The 6,000-nt window shown below is 43.1% G+C and overlaps 1 protein-coding gene across 5 annotated transcripts in view; it reads left to right on the top strand.

Annotated features, from left to right (window-relative positions):
• The first annotated feature begins 4,252 nt into the window (after nucleotides 1-4,252).
• Nucleotides 4,253-6,000, top strand: part of USP45 (ubiquitin specific peptidase 45) — an 883,181-nt gene continuing 881,433 nt past the window's right edge. For 3 of the 5 annotated variants that reach the window (XM_069235543.1, XM_069235541.1, XM_069235544.1), the window contains exon 1: nucleotides 4,253-4,382. The gene's annotated coding sequence lies outside the window, so the exon portion shown is untranslated. The remainder of the gene's footprint in view (nucleotides 4,383-6,000) is intronic. The other 2 variants (XM_069235545.1, XM_069235542.1) reach the window with 2 other exon arrangements.

Raw genomic sequence — 6,000 nt, 5'->3', positions numbered from 1 at the left:
AGAATTGTTGGTCCATTTCATAGTTGGCCTTTGGAAAATTTGACAATTTCCCCACTGGGGGTAGTGCCTAAGAAGCAGCAGGGCGAATTTTGATTGATCCACCATTTATCTTGGCCTGTGGGTGCTTCCATTAATGATTTTATTGCCACAGAGGATTATGTTGTTCATTATGCTCCAATAGACGAAGCAATTGCTTTAGTAAAGCGTTGTGGCAAAGGAGCAAAGATGGCAAAGTCTGATATTAAGTCTGCGTTTAGGCTTCTCCCAGTTCATCCGGAGGATTTCTCTTTGCTAGGCTTCCATTTTGAAGGGCCCATTTATGTGGATAGGATGTTGCCTATGGGATGTTCTGTTTCTTGCTCACTGTTTGAGATGTTCAGTTCCTTTTTGCAGTGGTATTTTCAGTTTAGGACAGGTTATAAATTAGTGACGCATTATTTGGATAACTTCTTTTTTGTGGGTGCGACCGGATCAACTGATTGTGAGGGGGCGCTATGTGGTTTTCAGAGAGTCATGTCTGAGTTGGGTGTTCCGTTAGCGCCTGAGAAGACCGAGGGTCCAGCTACTTGTTTGAATTTTTTGGGAACCGAATTAGATTAGCAGAAGATGGAAATCCGTTTGCCTTTAGACAAAGTGCAGTTGCTGATTGGTTTGCTGGAAGAGGCTGTATGCAAGCCTAAATTGGAATTGAGGCAGGTTCAATGTTTACTTGGTCATTTAAATTTTGCTTGCAAAGTTGTGAGGGTTGGAAGGGCTTTTTGTAGGAGACTAGGGTTTTCTATAAAGGGTGCAGTTCTGCCTCATCATGTTCGTTTACAGGCCAGCGTTCGGGAGGACTTGAGAATGTGGATTGTGTTTCTACGAGATTTCAATGGAGTCACCATGTTGGTAGACGATGTGGACTGGTTCTGGCAAGTGCAATTTTTTTCTGACGCAGCAGGTGCTCATGGTTTTGGTGTTTTTTGGGTTGGGCATTGGGCTGCGGAAGCCTGGCCGAAGGCTTGGAAGGATGCTCACGATAGCATTGCCTTTTTGGAGTTTTTTCCATTAGTGGTAGCATTGTCTATTTGGGGGCACGCCTTGGCTAACAGGAATGTGATTTTTAACGTGGACAACCAGACAGTAGTGAGCTTGGTTAATGGTCAGAAAGCTAGAGATTAAAACGTTTTGCGTTTTTTGCAATTATTCTTGTTAAAATGTTTGCAATTTAATATTATGTTTAAAGCCAGACATGTTCCAGGTGTCAATAATGATATTGCTGATGCGTTATCTCGTTTTCTGTGGCAGAGATTCCGTGGTTTTGCACCGGGAGCGGATGTTTTGAAAACACCAGTTTCAGGGACTTTATGGGATTTGGGAATTTGAGGATGTTGGAGCTGATTCAGCAGTCTATAGCTCCCTCCACAAGGAAATGTTATGAGCAGGCTTGGCTGGAATTTTTAGCATCAGGGGCAGTTAGAAGAGCAAGGGGGGACTTAGGCATTAAAGAGAGAAGGGAAGATGCTGTGCGTTTTATTATGCAACAAGTAGATTTGGGTTTATCTGCTGTAAGTATTTCAGGTAAGTTGTCTGGTATTTCATTTTACGATAAGTATTTTTGGGGTTATGACCCGTGGAAGGTGAAATTTGTAGGAGTATTATTGCCGGTTGGGCTAGGGAGGGGGGTGCGAGGCAATGCAGGCGGCGCCCAATAACCTTGCAGCTTCTGAAAGATATTATATTAGTCTTGAAGGATGTTTGTTTTTCACAATGGGAGGTTCAGTTATTGGCATTATGCATGTCGTGGCTTTTTCATGGTGCCTTTAGAGTTTCTGAGTTACTGGGTTTAAGAGCTAAGGAGGGTATTTTATGCTCTGAGGTTAAAGAAAGGCAGGGTGACGTGTATGTGTGGTTAAGGGCTTCCAAAACGGATCAGTTGGTGGAGGGGTAGAGAGGTGGTATTGAGAGGGTCGCAATTTCCTGAGGGGCCAGTTTTTTGTTGGCGGTTGTTTGCAGGTAAGCTGCCAGCGAGTTCTCGGCTATTATTTATACGTGAAGATGGTTCTTGTTTAAGATCTCATCAGTTGCTGTCAGTTTTGAAGATGTGTTTAAAAAATGTGGGTTTGGATCCAAGCTTATATGGGACTCATTCTTTCAGAATTGAGGCTGCCACTGAGGCTCGGCAGCGTGGGTTTTCAGACAGTGCAATAATGGAACTGGGTCATTGGAAGTCACAGTGTTTTAGGTGTTATGTTAGGAAGAGTCTGTTTAAAGACCATTGATTGATAAACTTGTTTTGATTAGTAGGTAATGTTTCTTTCTGTTGTTTTTTTGTTCCAGGTTGTGTAGCTGGCCCCCACGGAGCAGCGTGTTCTGTTTGGATAGTGGGGCACTCGTTCGTGAGGTGGGCGGAGAAGCAGGCCTCAGCGAGACATTTTGGAAGACAGTTGGGCCTGGATGGGGCCAGAATTAGGGTGTCATGGTTCAGAAAAAGTGGTATGAGGTAGGGGGAATTGCTGTATGTGCTTTCAAAACGTTTGTCAGAAGGGGTTTGTCCGGATTTGCTGGTGCTGCATTTGGGGGAGAACGACTTGGTTGCCTTATCTGGAATAGGACTTTTGAAGGCCATGAAGATGGATCTGATGAGCATTAAGCGTAAGTGGGCAGGGACGCATATAGTGTGGACTGAAATGGTGCCTAGAAGAGTGTGGAGAGGAGCGTATTCTTTCAAAGGTATTGAGAAGCAGAGGAAGAAAGATAATAGGGAAATGCGTGGTTTTTGTTTGGCGGAAGGATTTTCGGTTTTGCATCATAGTGATATTGTCCATAGTGATCCACATTTGTATAGACAGGATGGAGTACATTTATCGTTCTTGGGAAATGAGTTTTATTTGTTGGAGTTGAGGTTGAAGATGCTGAGTTATTGGGGGGAGAGGTTATGGGACCATCATTGAAGTCAGGTACCATGGGTGGGGCAGGAAAACGCCTGTTGGGTTTTCCTGTGTGGCGGGGTCTTTACAGATACGCTTTGGGGGGGGGAAGGGTATGGTTGCACAAAGTTGAGATGCCGGGGAGTTTTTGAAAAGGAGTAAAAGGGAGGAAAAGGCAAGGGGATAATATAGAAGGGGGACAGCAGGGCAGATGGGTAATGGTTGGGTCGGGGCAAGGTGGGGAAGGAAAGGGGGCATTGATGAGGGATAAGTTTGTAGAAGATGGGGGTGAGAGGTTTAGGATGTTTTATGTATTAGTGAGGCTTGTATAGTTTGGTAAGGCTAAATGCCAAGGTTCTATTACCCAGACCTGTTCTATTAAAGCGGCCTTTTAACCCCATTTTTGAGTGTTGGTGGTTTGTGCGACGTCGCGCCCGAAGATATTTTTCTCAAAAGCACTCATCAGCAATGCTTCCCGCAGGGCACATGCCCTCATATTCAATAGCGTGACCATGACAGTTACATGGCACCGGTGAGAGATATAATGACCTTTTGCTCTAACTTTGTAAATATGTAATATGTATTCATGTAACTCTAATTGCTTTTACTTTTCCAATACCTAATCTGTAATGAGTATGTAATTTGTAAATACCTAACTCTCAGCATTAGTAACCGTGGAAACTATACATATTGTCACCTACAACCATGTTACTCTAAATTTCTCCTTTAACGTACTATTGTAAGGCACTCTGACTCCTCTGTCCGTGCTATTTAAAAACACATAAATATATAACATACAATATTGGTTCAAAGCAAACACATTTCAACTTCACAGTCATGTGGCCTATTGTGCTAATCGTGTCCATAATCTCCTCAGTGTCACGCACAGTGGTAGTTAGCGCTATACAAATGCTACAATACATGACCCCTGACTCTACAGAGAGAGTTAATCGACTCTTACACGAGTCGTTTTGACTTACATGCAGTGCTTTAAATTGGCCGGTACTGTCCGGTACTGAGTACCTGCACTTTTTTTTATTTTTAGAGGGAGAGTACCAGCCCTTTTCAAGATAAACGTAATGCTTTTAATTGGAAAGTACCGGCACTTCCCAGAAATAAGCAGGTACTTCTATTTTTCCATTTCAAGCACTGCTAGCCTACATGCTGACTGACAACACTGCGAAGGTTAGCTATCCTAAGCAACACCAATGAAAGACTCGTAAACGATTACTTTTAATGTTTTTACTCGTTATTAAAATGCTTGGAAAATGCCCGTTGAAAGCTGCTGGCTGTAAGAGCCCCGCAGTGTCTTGCTGCGGTAAACTACTGGAACCTCCTCTGACTGACGGGGACAGGGTTCTATAACCCACCCCCGCCTTCTGATTGGTAGATTAGTTATGTGACAACTTCCGCCTCCATGTGCGCTAGCTGCCGTTTTGGAAACAACCCTGAAGTGCGGCAGCGCTGGTTTAGGTATGGTCCTGCGGCGTCTGTTTCGTTGTAGGCTCTTTTAGACCCTGTGGAAAAACGCGACGAGAATCCCTGGTGGTCCATGTATTAAATTACGCGTTTCTCCGAAAAGCTGCGTCTGGGTTACTGCCTGGCAGGTTCCAGACCAGACCATGCTTTTCGGTAGTGTGAATTGCGTGTCTACAGTGGAGTTGCGTAGGAAGTTCTCGGCAATATTTCAGATGATCCACTCCCCGCCTTTTAAAGTTCGTCACTGTTTTATTAATGTAAACACGCTGGAAAAAAAGCGTGTGGTCCTTTATTTTTCATGTACAGAACGCAATTTATATCGAGTTCAGGTCCTTAGTTTTTACAGTTGTGGTAGACTCATTATTTTTAAAGGTTTATGCTAAGAGCGTTACATCAGTCCTCTGCTTGGATTAGGCTTTCCCCCACGCAGATGATTTCTTATTTTTCTTTCCACTCCGCTGGGTCCTCGCTTTTGTCAGTGCCCCCTCCAATCCTGATATGCTCGTTCGGGGAAAATCCTAACCTGTTACCGGTGTCAATTACCTTTATTATATCTGTTCAGGATAGTCTTGACCTGCGCAGTTAGTGTATTCAATTCAGATGACTTATTGTCATTGGGTTACACTATTTTCAGTTCTGGGATTTCCTTGGAAATCGTTTGTGTTCATTTTTTCAGTTGCTTTTATAGAAATGAACCGTGACTACAACTGTCAGACTTTTCTATTTTCTGTAAACAAATATATTGACTATAGCATATAACGTTTTAGAGCATTTTTAGGTTCATCAAGCAAAATAATGAATTAATTAAGCATCTATCACAGAAGTTACACACTTTATACTTTTACTGTTCCCGTTTTCAATGCCCTGCCCTTGTTTCCTGTCTCTAGTGATTGATGTTCATAAAAAGTTCAGGAACTGTGATCATGAGTACAGTGACGGGCAGGGTCCGTGAGGGGGCGGGGCAGTTGAGACTTAAAAACAATGCAATATTCTGTAACTATTTTGTTAGCTGTTCAGTCAAATACAATTCAAATACAATGCACACACCTTAAATGGAAAAGTGAATGCAAATTAAACAAATATGTGGGAAATGCAGTGTTCTTGGGAGAAGTGATTACTTCAGGTGTCTATGTGTCTAACTAAAGGGTCACTTGTTTGAATATTGGTGGTGGAATGGAAAATAGTGACAAGAACATTTATAATGTTGTGGTGTCCCAACCAGTGACAGAAAACACAGTGAATATGTAACTTGCGTACAAGATTCAGCACATATATCCTTATTTAGTGCATATAATATATTGGCATCCCGTTGTCTTGTTTCAGTATTCAAATCCAAAGCACTCCAGTAATCCAATCATATTCAAATTTTATAAATCTTTATTGCTTTATCTTGATCATTCTTTTCCATTTAAAACAGCCACTACCCGACGCGTTTGCTGCTTGACAGCCTAGGGAGACGTACGTATGTCCAGAAGCCACAGAAGAAGGGAGACAAGCAACAGGGCAGTAACCAGCCCAACCAGCGGCCACACCCTGCCCCAGGAACAACGAGGCTCTGAGCAAGCCCAGCAGGTTGAGGGAAGTGTGACAGCAAAGCTGTGTGGAGGACCCC

Source organism: Pleurodeles waltl, chromosome 5, assembly GCF_031143425.1.
Source record: "Pleurodeles waltl isolate 20211129_DDA chromosome 5, aPleWal1.hap1.20221129, whole genome shotgun sequence".
Lineage (NCBI taxonomy): Eukaryota > Metazoa > Chordata > Amphibia > Caudata > Salamandridae > Pleurodeles > Pleurodeles waltl.
The sequence above is the reverse complement of the archived record's forward strand: the minus strand, read 5'-3'. Positions and strand labels throughout refer to the sequence as shown.